Genomic DNA, 10467 nt, shown 5'->3' with positions numbered 1-10467 from the left:
TACTGTAAAATTACTTGGAAGAGGATGAACTTACATTCATTTAACTAAAAGAAAGAAAGAAATAAGGAAAAAAAGAAGAAGAAAAAAATGAAGCATTATTAGAAAAAATATTTTTCTGTATTTGCAGTAAATTTGGGTGTAACACGAATATATTTGGGTGTATTTTAAGAATTTTGGGTGTATTTTTATTCTGATAAGTTCTGCATAATTCAAAACTCTTCCTCTTCTTCCACCTCATCTTCTGTTACTTCTTCTTTTTTTTTCATCATCATCATCACCATCTTCTTCTTCTTTTTTTCTTATTCATCTTTTCCTTTTTGTTTTACCTTTCTCAAGTTTCTTCTTGTTTTATTTTCTTAATAAGAATAAAAACAAAAAAATCAAATAAAGAAGAAGAGGAAACACATAATGCTGCAAAATTACTTGAAAGAGTACATTTATTTAACTAAAAGAAAGAAATAAATAAAGAAAAAAAGAAGAAGAAAAAAATACAGCATTAGAAAAAATATTTTTTTGTATTTGCAGCAAATTTGGGTGTAACACGAAGATATTTAGGTATATTTTAAGAATTTTAGATATATTTTTATTCTGATAAGTTCTGTGTAATTCAAAATTCTTCATCTTCTACTGCTTCTTCTTCCTCATCTTCTTATTTCGTTTTCTTATAATTCTTTTTGGGAGAAAAAATCAAACAAAGAAAAAAAACACATAATGTTGTAAAATCAATAGAAAAAGGAGGAAGAAAAAAATGCAGCAACAATAACAACAATAAAAGAACCACGATGAGGATGAAACACGCGAAAAAAATAAGGAATACGAAGAAAAAAGAGGAGGAATGCAAAAAAGAAGAAGAAGAAGAAAAAGGAGGAGATGGAGAAGGAGAAAGAGCGTGGAACACAAATGTTGAAGAAGAATCGTTTCTCATTTCACGCTATTCAAAGTTGAAGAGGCGCATGTTTACACGCTCTCTAAATTGAGGTTGTTGTAAGACCCAGAACTTTTGAAATAAGTTATGATTATTATCCAATTTTATAATTATTGAATTATTTTCTATATTCAAAATTATAAAGTTGGTAGTTGTGAAATAATAAGAATTTTTATATGATTTGAACTAAATAATTAATATTTTAATATATTAATACTGCTGTTTTGGAAAATAGAAAAATTAATTATACTATTTCTAATTTTCGATTTTGGGCATTTTATTGAAAATAATTTGTAAAATTAATAAGCAAATAGTACTTTTCTATATACAATTAGTGTTGAATTTAATTTGGGTTTCAATTACTATATTATTCCCAATTTCATTTGAAATTACAAAACTAGCCCTATTACTCTAATTTTGTCAAAATTACCAAACTACCCCCAACTAAACCCTAACCCGGTTACCCATTGTCTCTAACCCTACAGCCGCCAAAAACCTCCCGCAACACCCAGCAGCAGCAACGCTGCAATGAGGAAGAAACGCACTCAACCTGCTTCCCTTCCTCCTTTCATTCACACATGAAACGGCAATCAGACAGAGAGGAAGATAGGGGTCCGAGAGAGCAGAGGAGAAGGTAGAGGGGCTACCGCCTCCCCGCCGCCGCCGCCGCCGTCGCATGCACCGTCGCTCCGTGGAGCCGCGCCTTGCCGCCGGACTACCTTTGATCTGCCACACGCGTCGTCACCATAGAGAGAGGGAGCAACGCAATTGAAGAGAGGAGGAGGAAGGAGACCCGTGCGCTGTCGAAGCCCGCTTCGTCACCGTCGTTGAGGTCCTCACCATCACCGCCGCTGTGCCATGGAGAAGAGAGAACCCGCGTCGCACCTCAGTCACTGCTAACCCGCCAGAGCAGAGACACGCGAGGGAGGAGGACGCCGTCAGGAGCGCCGCGCCGCTGCCGCTGTCTGTGCCGTCTTCGTCGTCGCCGGTTCCCTTGCCGCCGCCGTCGTTGACGAGTCCAGCCGCCGCCATCACCTCTCCATTTTTGTTGATGGTGGTCAGCCGCCGGGTCGTGCAGAGGAGAGGAGGCAGAACCGCGCCAAGCCACCGCCGCTTCTGCCGCTAAGAAACCCCGCTGTGCCTCTGGTTGCCGGGAAACGGTGTGGTTGCTGCAGGAGGTCGCTGCCAAAGCTGCTGCTCCATTCTGCCATTCCTTTTCATCATAGTAAGTCTCCTGCGCTCTGAAACTCAAACAGTAATCGTGTTCTATTTATCTGCGGTTAAGGATTCGGATGAATATATGTTGTAAGGTTAATTTTATGGGGTTTCATGTCAAATATTGAGGTTTGTTGCTGAGCCTCTGGAGCTTCTAGCCACTGATGGAGCCACTGCCGGGTTGACGTGGAGCTGTGGCTGCTTCATTTTGTTAATTCAGTGAGTATTTCGATTTTCGAAAGCCCTGCGTTAGTGTTCCATTCTGTGTAATAAAGTATTGTGTAATAAAGTATTGGCGATGTTAATGGTTTGAGGAATTAAAATCCAAACTGCTTGTGCCGCTTGTAGCTGTTTCTGCTTTTGAGAGAGAGCAAGTAGAGCCGAGGTTTTGATTGCCGGTGATTTCGGTTTGATAGAGAGTTCCGGTGACGCGTTTGGATTATGGTTTTGCATTTTGAGGTAGGGGCGCTTTCCGAAAACTATATTTTATGTATTGGAATTATTACATACGGATACTAATGTGAGACAATGTGTATTTGGTGATTGTATCGGCCTTATGTATTGTTTGATTGTCTTGAATGATTATGAATGTTTGTTGGTTGGATTGTTGTGCGGCTTTGTGAGACGGAACATTTTCAAGTTGATTCTTTTAAAGAGTTGAGATCGAGATTAATCCGTTGAGAATTGATTTGAGTTATTTTCCTTGATAATGTGAAAAATAGAATACACTTTTGGATTCAGTCTGGTTTACTTTAATTGACTTAGTTTTGATAAATGATTTGTTGTTGAACCGTTTCTTTAAAGCTTTGGAAATGAGTTTAATCGGTTGATAATGATTTGATTTCGAAACGGTTTCCTTGAGATATGTAAATGAGGTGACTGTTGGATTTAGCTTGATTTTAAATTTATTTTGGATTTTGGACTGTTGAAAAGGGATTGAAGAACGGTTTAGTTGGGACTCGAACCGGGTGGCAAAAGTCCAAGTTTTAAGGGAGGTGTTGCCGAAATTTCTACAAAAATCCTAGACTTATTTGAAAAGTTATTTAAAAAGGGTTGGATTTGAGAAATTGTATTATTTGATTTATTAAGAGAATATTTATGTTTTCGATTTTAATTTATTTAAATGAACTTTATGCCTTGAGTTCGACTTATTTAGAAATGAACTATTTTATCATTTGAATCACTGGAGGAAAGAATGATGTTCTAATATTGATTTCAATATAAAAAGGAGCTTTTAGTGATTTTAAAGGAAACTAGACTTTTGATTGAATAATCAACTTTGAGCCATTTTGGAAGAGGTTAGAAAAATGGGTTTCAAGAAGAAATCTGAAAGTGGTTTGATTCAAAATGAACTGGTTCCGTTTCAAGTGAATTGGTTTTGGACTGGGTTGGAACTTGTGATTTTGTATGATTCGGTTTCATAATAAATTCAGTTTTATTTACTTGAACCGAGAATCTATGATTTTAGGAGTTTCAATGAATTTTAAGGAATTGATATAAGTTGACCTTCCCTAAAGACTTGAGACTCTGCCGAGGGACTTTTGATATAAAATCTCGTTGTTGGATGGATGATTTTGAATATTCCAAAATAAATGCTTAACTTGCCATGATTTTGGAAGGTTTGGAAATATGATGTCGAGAGTGACTTTGTTTTAAAAAGGGGATTTTACTTCAAGTAAAAGTGGCTTATGAGCTTGAGATGATTTGAGAAATGAGAATTCTAAAGTCAAGGTTGGAAAGGGTTAATTTTTGAATCATTTTTGATTTCAAAGTAAAGTGGACTGAGAAAAAGTGATTTATGGCTTAAAATGCCGATTTTATGAATTTGATGATGTTGGATGGTGGAAGTGCTATTTTGTTATGAGCCGGAATGACTGTGTATGATATTGAATTATGGCTGATTGCCGAATGAGTTATGAACTGTATGGCTGACTATGAATTATGAATTTAAGCCGGATGGCTGAGATGGATGTTGATCCATGGCTGAAAATGAATGCATATATGCTGAGGTATTGATATTGAGATTGTTGCACTTTCACTATTGGAAATACGAGTTTTTCTGGAAGGAAGCAGTGGCTAGCCACCACGTGCTCCAGGTGGAGACTCGAGACTCTGTTGACCCTATGTCGTAAGGGTGGCCGGGCACTGTGAAAGTCCCAGATGAGCTCGCCCCCGTGAATATACACCAGTGAGGGTGTTGGATGTGGATTATGATTATGATCATGATGATGATCGAGAATAACTCGAGTTGGGGATGCACGATAGAGGGACAGTCCAATGGTTAGCTACAAGGACTTGTCGGGTTGGCTCTATAACCGACAGATGATATCATCAGCCACTAGGACAGGCTTGCATCATATGCATCTATGTGACATTGTTTGGGTGTGCATATTGTACTTGGTTTGCCTTTGTGATTTCTTGTGATTAACTACTAATTGTTTTACTTACTGTAACTGTTTGTTTGTGCTTGAACCCTCCTACTTGTGTTTGCGACTGAAACTCTGTTGGTTTGTGGTGGATTGGTTGCTATTGGATTGCTTGGGCCTAGGGCCGTGGTTGAAATGAGATGGACCGACGGTTGGTTTCGGTTTTGTGTTTCTGGTTTGGAAAAATGTGAAAGGCTAATTTGGTTCAGCATAGATAAACCTTTTTGAAAGGCTTTTGAATCTTGTTTTCAATGCACAGTTTTCTCTTTCAGAAAAGATTTCAGATTTCTTTTTTATTGTAAACTGTTGTTTTTGAAAAGAGGCATAAGACGGTTATTAATCACTGGTACGGTTTACCTTCACGTATCCTATTACAGTAATTCCCAAAAATTCTCTACTGAGAACCCTTTCGAGGATGATGTTCTCACCCCCCTACAATTTTTCCCCTTTCAGGATATGGATGCAGAAGTCACGAAGAGCTTATATAGTTGTTGTCGTGATGTTTTGTATTGCTCTAGTTATTACTTATTGTTCCTCGCCTTTATCTATATGTATTCTGTAAGAGGGATAGGAATTGTATTGGATAATATATATATATATATACTCTTTGAGAGTTTTTGTAAGTTGTAGTGTGTATGGATGTATGTTGTATAGCAAAAGTATTTTTAGATTGGTATTGCGGTTTAAAGTTTTAAACAGGCTCATATTTTAGTATTAAATCGTATAAGAGTTGTCGTAATGTCCGAGCTATCAGAGTAGCGCAGCCGGAAGCGTGAGCTTTGATAGTTAGAGGGTTACAATTGTTTTTGTTAAACTTGAACTAACTTGTATAGACTTATATGCTAAAAAAAACTTGTATGTGTAGCAAGTTTTTTTAGAAGATAATTCTAACATGATAACTTTTGGTGACAAAACTAAGATATTAAATGTACAGTCAAAATAATTTCCAAAATATTTATATAATTTTTGGATATAGTATATTTTTTTATCTATTAAACTTATCTAAATAGTTAGAGAATTATTTGTTACTATTTTTTAACAATATATTATTTTCTACTACTCAAATCAATATTTATTTGTTATTATTATTATTATTAATTTGACAACATTTAGTGAATATATATTAAATCCATTTTAAAATAGTCTAGTTCATGTTTTTTTATATACATTGATTTATTTGTTTACTGTGTACTACACCTTTTCTTTATTAAATCTAACTACTTCGTAATTTTTATTTTATTTTATAGATTATTTGGTATATATTAATATATAACAAAAAATATGAGGTTCGTTTTATATAATTTTTTTTTGTTTTATAGATTATTTGGTATATATTAATATATAACAAAAAAATATGAGGTTTGTTTTATATAAGTTAAATATATTCATAAATAATTTATTTTAAAAATATCTTTCAGACATAAATACAAGAAAATAGATATTTTTTATGCATCGAGTATATATATTAGTTATATACTAGTGTATGTATCCGCAAGATGCATAAGAAATATTTAATATTTTATCTATATCTAAAATATTTTTAACAAAAAAAATTCTTCAATATATTAAATTTTAAATCAAACTCAATTTATATCTTTTTATTCGTGTGAATAATAAACAATAGTACATAACAAAAAAAATTACAAAATAATTGGTTTAATTAAGAAAAAAAATTATAATATGCAATAAATTAATAATGTCTTAATTTTTATGAGAAAATGTGTATACACATTTTTTTATCTCTAACATTGATAGTTGCACATTTATATATTGTATTTTTGTTTTGTATCAAATAAAATTTAAATATTATTTAAAATTTAATTTTTATGCACTGTCAGTGTAAAGTAGTTTTACAAGTACATCTAATTACATAACGTCACATTATTAGCAAAAATAACTATTTTTCATATTGACCGCGTGTATGATCATCCAAAAGAACAAATATAATTGCACGACTATGTAAAATATTTTACACTGTTAGTGCATTAAAATTAAACTCATGTTATTTATCTAATAATTTATATCAAACTACAAAAAAATAAAATAATACAATTCACAATAAAAAAATACTAATTGATTATATAGTACCTAATCATTGCAATTTATCAAACACTTCTTTATACGTAACATTAATCGTATAATTTTTAGAGATTTTCTCATAATTCTAAATTAAAATCTTTATCTCTTACCTGCTCTTAATTCTTAAAAGTATTTAATATCACAATATGCAGTGACGGGTCCAAAAAATTTTGATAGTGGAGGCGAAATATATATAATATTATAATAATTTTTATAATAAAAATATTATGTTTACATATAAAATTAGCTATCAAATAATCTATTATAAATTTGTGTATAAATATATATATCATTTAACTTATTTTTAATATATATTTTGTATTTATAAATTTATATTTTAAGATTTATTATGTACATATAAATAATTATTTTATGTATACGTAGCCTGTTATTATAATTAAAATTTATTATTATAAAATATAATTAATTTTTAAAATATCTAATTACAAATTAAAATATTAAAATAATAATTTAAATAATAATATATAATTTAAAATTTAATTTTTTATATTTCATATTTAAAACCTTGACAATATAATTAAAATATCTTTTTTTTATATATGTCTTTAAACAATTATTTATAACTCAACTTTCATACAATTAGCTCTTGATGATATTCATAGTTAAAAAAGTTCATTCAATTAGCGTAGTTATTATGAAAAAACTAAAGCTAATTTTAAAAGAAGAACACCAATCTTATTTAAATTTGAAAATTGATTATTATAATGGACATCTAATATAAAATTCTCAAATTGGCTATCAAGTGTCGAAAGTTGAATAAAAAATTATGGAAGTCACTCATATAAAGACGTTTAAGACGTCTTTTTTTAAAGACGGTTTTTTAATAATTAAAATTCAACTTATATAATCGATTAAACTGTGTTATTTTTGTCAAATTAGACCAAATAAATTAGTTTGACCGAAGAATTGATAAACTAAATCTTAAACCGATCTAAATTAATATTTTTTATAAAGATGATTACAATACTCCTATTATAAATAATGACTTAAAATATATATATATATATATATTTAAAATTTTAAATCCTAACTCTTCTCTTCTCTCTATGCACTCATAAGATTAGAATTTAGGATTTTAAAAATTAATATATATATAATAATAAAATTTTAGTTTTTTTTTATAATAAGAGTATTATAGTCATTTTCTATAAAAAAATTATTAGTTTAGATCAGTTCAAGATTTGATTTACCGTTTTTTCGGTCAAACCGGTTTGTTTGGTCTAATTTTGACAAAAATAATATAATTTGATCGATTATATAGGTTGAATTTTAATTATTAAAAAACGTCTTTAAAAAAAGACGTTTTAAGCATCTTTACGTGAGTGATTCCCAAAAATTATTGTAGGGTCAAATTTAATAATTTAGTACAAAAAAAATATTATTATTATATACTACTCAATAAAATTTTAAATTGTAGTGTGGGGCACTTGCCTCCACACCTACATGAGTGGATCCTTCCCTGGCGATATGTAGTTTTTGGCTCACCTACGACACAATTTGCATGGGAAATTGTTAATCATTTGTCAAGAACTCGTCCGGAATTATCGCCCACATATATTGACGAAGACCAATTGTCACCTCCAACAGTTATCAAGTGAAGACCTCTATCAAAAGTACCGTAAGTCTGACCTGCTTATTTAAAGTCGTTGATCATATATGATAGATTTTAGGAAGCAGATCTGGTGTTCCATTGTACTTTTACGGAACTACAGTGTATCAAGCCTTTTTATCATAGAGATTTAATTTAAACTATTGGAAGGGCCAAAATGTAAGGAGTTGTAGTTATTGTGCAGCACATTGGAGTAAAAAGTATGGAAAGCAGTCAACAGGCCCAACAATTGAGCTTTGCTGGAGGAGTGTAAATGTCTTCTTTCTCCACTAGTGTTAGGCAGCAAGAGGCAAGATTAGCCACAGTTGAGGTCGAGGCCAGCCGAGCCAATGCTGTTGTGGGGCCTTAATTGGGTATAGGCGGTTGGGTTGATTGGGCCAGTGGAGGATGGACCCTGTAAGGAGAGTCGGTTGTGGAATGGACTGTGCAGGTGAATTCTTAAGCAGATGGATTTGGGTTTATAGCTGAAAAACGTGGGCCTTTGCTAAACCAAAAAAAAAGAGTTGTTAACTGAATGGTAAAATGTTAATTTTCATTGATAATTTAAGTTATGACTTAGATTGTGAATGTGTATGCTAAAAAGTTGGTCAGTACTATTTTTTTGTATGTTTATTTTTATGTAAACCTTTAATTATTAACCATCCGATGGTGTAGAACGTAATGTAATCGGAAAAGAATAACTCTATTTCATGGAAATGCCTAAGTCTTTGTTCCTGTATTTTGACAAAGGGAGTTGAATACTATGGATGTAATTGATTTAGCGTTTGAATTAAAAGTTACACGTTCAATTGTATAGCAAATCTAAATTTATTGCTTGCCTTATTTTTTTATTTGTGAACACAAACGTGGTTGTATGCGTTATACTCTCGCTTAATCGAAGCCAAAAATTGTGGCGCGTTCGATAGTAATAGTTGGAAAAGTGAAATAAAAAATTTATTTTATTTTTGCGAATTTTATCCTTCATCCTTATGTGATGTATAATATTGTCTTTTTGTTAGGGACTTTTTAGTAGTCGTATATTATATTAAATTTTTAATAATTTTTATTAATACAAATTCTATTATGAAAACTTTTTTTTGTTATTTTTTATTTGATTATGTATAATTTTTTATTTGATTTTGTATAAATTTTATTTTGAGTTCTTGAATTAAAGTGTACTTCATTTATCGTTCTTAAATTTTTATGATATGAATTATTGAATCCTTTAAAAAGATCAAATTAAATAAAAAGTAAAGTACTAAAAAATGAGTACCGAACAAAAAAAAGATTAAGAGTATTAAATTTCAGGACATAACTTTAAGTTCTTTTAAGAAAAAACTATAGTGAAAAGAGACTTTTCACCTGAAAAAATATAATGTGTAATGATTTTGGGCTATAATGTACTATAATTCGTTTTGATCTTTTATTCGCTAAGAAAGGGAAGATAAAATTTACGTAATGTTGATGCGATACGGGTTTAGTTAGTTTCATTTTTATAAGTTAGACACCATGCTAATAATTTTTTGTTTATTAGTTTACGAGTAAGCGAATCGTTGACTCTTCTTTTGGATTCTACGAGCAAGCAAGAAGATGGGTAGTAGTGGATAGTTTGCAGTCCTTTAGGGCTTTCCTGGTTACAGAATCACATATGTTTCCGTACAATGGTTTAGTCGAAAATGAAAGTAAAAACTGATGAAGAAGGCATAAGTAATAAGAGAGAGTATGGTTAAAACGGTAGTGAGAAGAAAGGTGGAACATGTGTGATGGATGATGGATGCAAAGTTACCAGCTAGAGGCCACGTCGACTAGTCGATTCGGCGCCGGAACCCCTACCTCGGCTTCCCTACCCCTGCGAGTAAAACCTCTCTTCAAGAATGTCATTGCAGTCGGTGAGATGCTTGACCCTAGCTTCCAAAGTGGTAATTTGCCTTGCAACGTCTATGTATTTGGCCCTCCATTCATGGACAATGTCATAGTTATAATCGTGAACATAGATATCCAGCGTAGAACAGAGTTGTCTGATTCAAAGCCGGGCAGCATCCTATCCGGCTTTGCGATCCGGCTAGCCACGACCAACGGCTCATAGGATGGTGGGGGAACGATAGAGACGATGTGACGGTAGCATCTGCGTCCATCATGGTATGTCTGCTTTAGGCACCTGTAAATGGGGTTCGGTATGTCAAGCTTGTTGCAAGCTTTGTCGAGCCAGGATC

The 10467-nt window shown here is 32.2% G+C and overlaps 1 long non-coding RNA gene across 2 annotated transcripts; it reads left to right on the top strand.

Moving 5' to 3' along the window:
* Positions 1–1384: 1384 nt before the first annotated feature.
* Positions 1385–5493, top strand: LOC130979570 (uncharacterized). 2 transcript variants are annotated; one of them, XR_009086678.1, is made up of 4 exons: positions 1385–2150; positions 2270–2359; positions 2489–2599; positions 5020–5493. It is a non-coding gene; the product is annotated as an uncharacterized LOC130979570 (long non-coding RNA). The 2 variants fall into 2 exon arrangements; XR_009086677.1 differs by having other exon boundaries at positions 1390–2359.
* The last annotated feature ends 4974 nt before the right edge of the window (positions 5494–10467 follow it).

This window comes from Arachis stenosperma, chromosome 5 (assembly GCF_014773155.1).
Source record: "Arachis stenosperma cultivar V10309 chromosome 5, arast.V10309.gnm1.PFL2, whole genome shotgun sequence".
Classification (NCBI taxonomy): Eukaryota; Viridiplantae; Streptophyta; class Magnoliopsida; order Fabales; family Fabaceae; genus Arachis; species Arachis stenosperma.
Note: the sequence above shows the minus strand (reverse complement) of the source record. Positions and strands in the feature narration are given on the sequence as shown.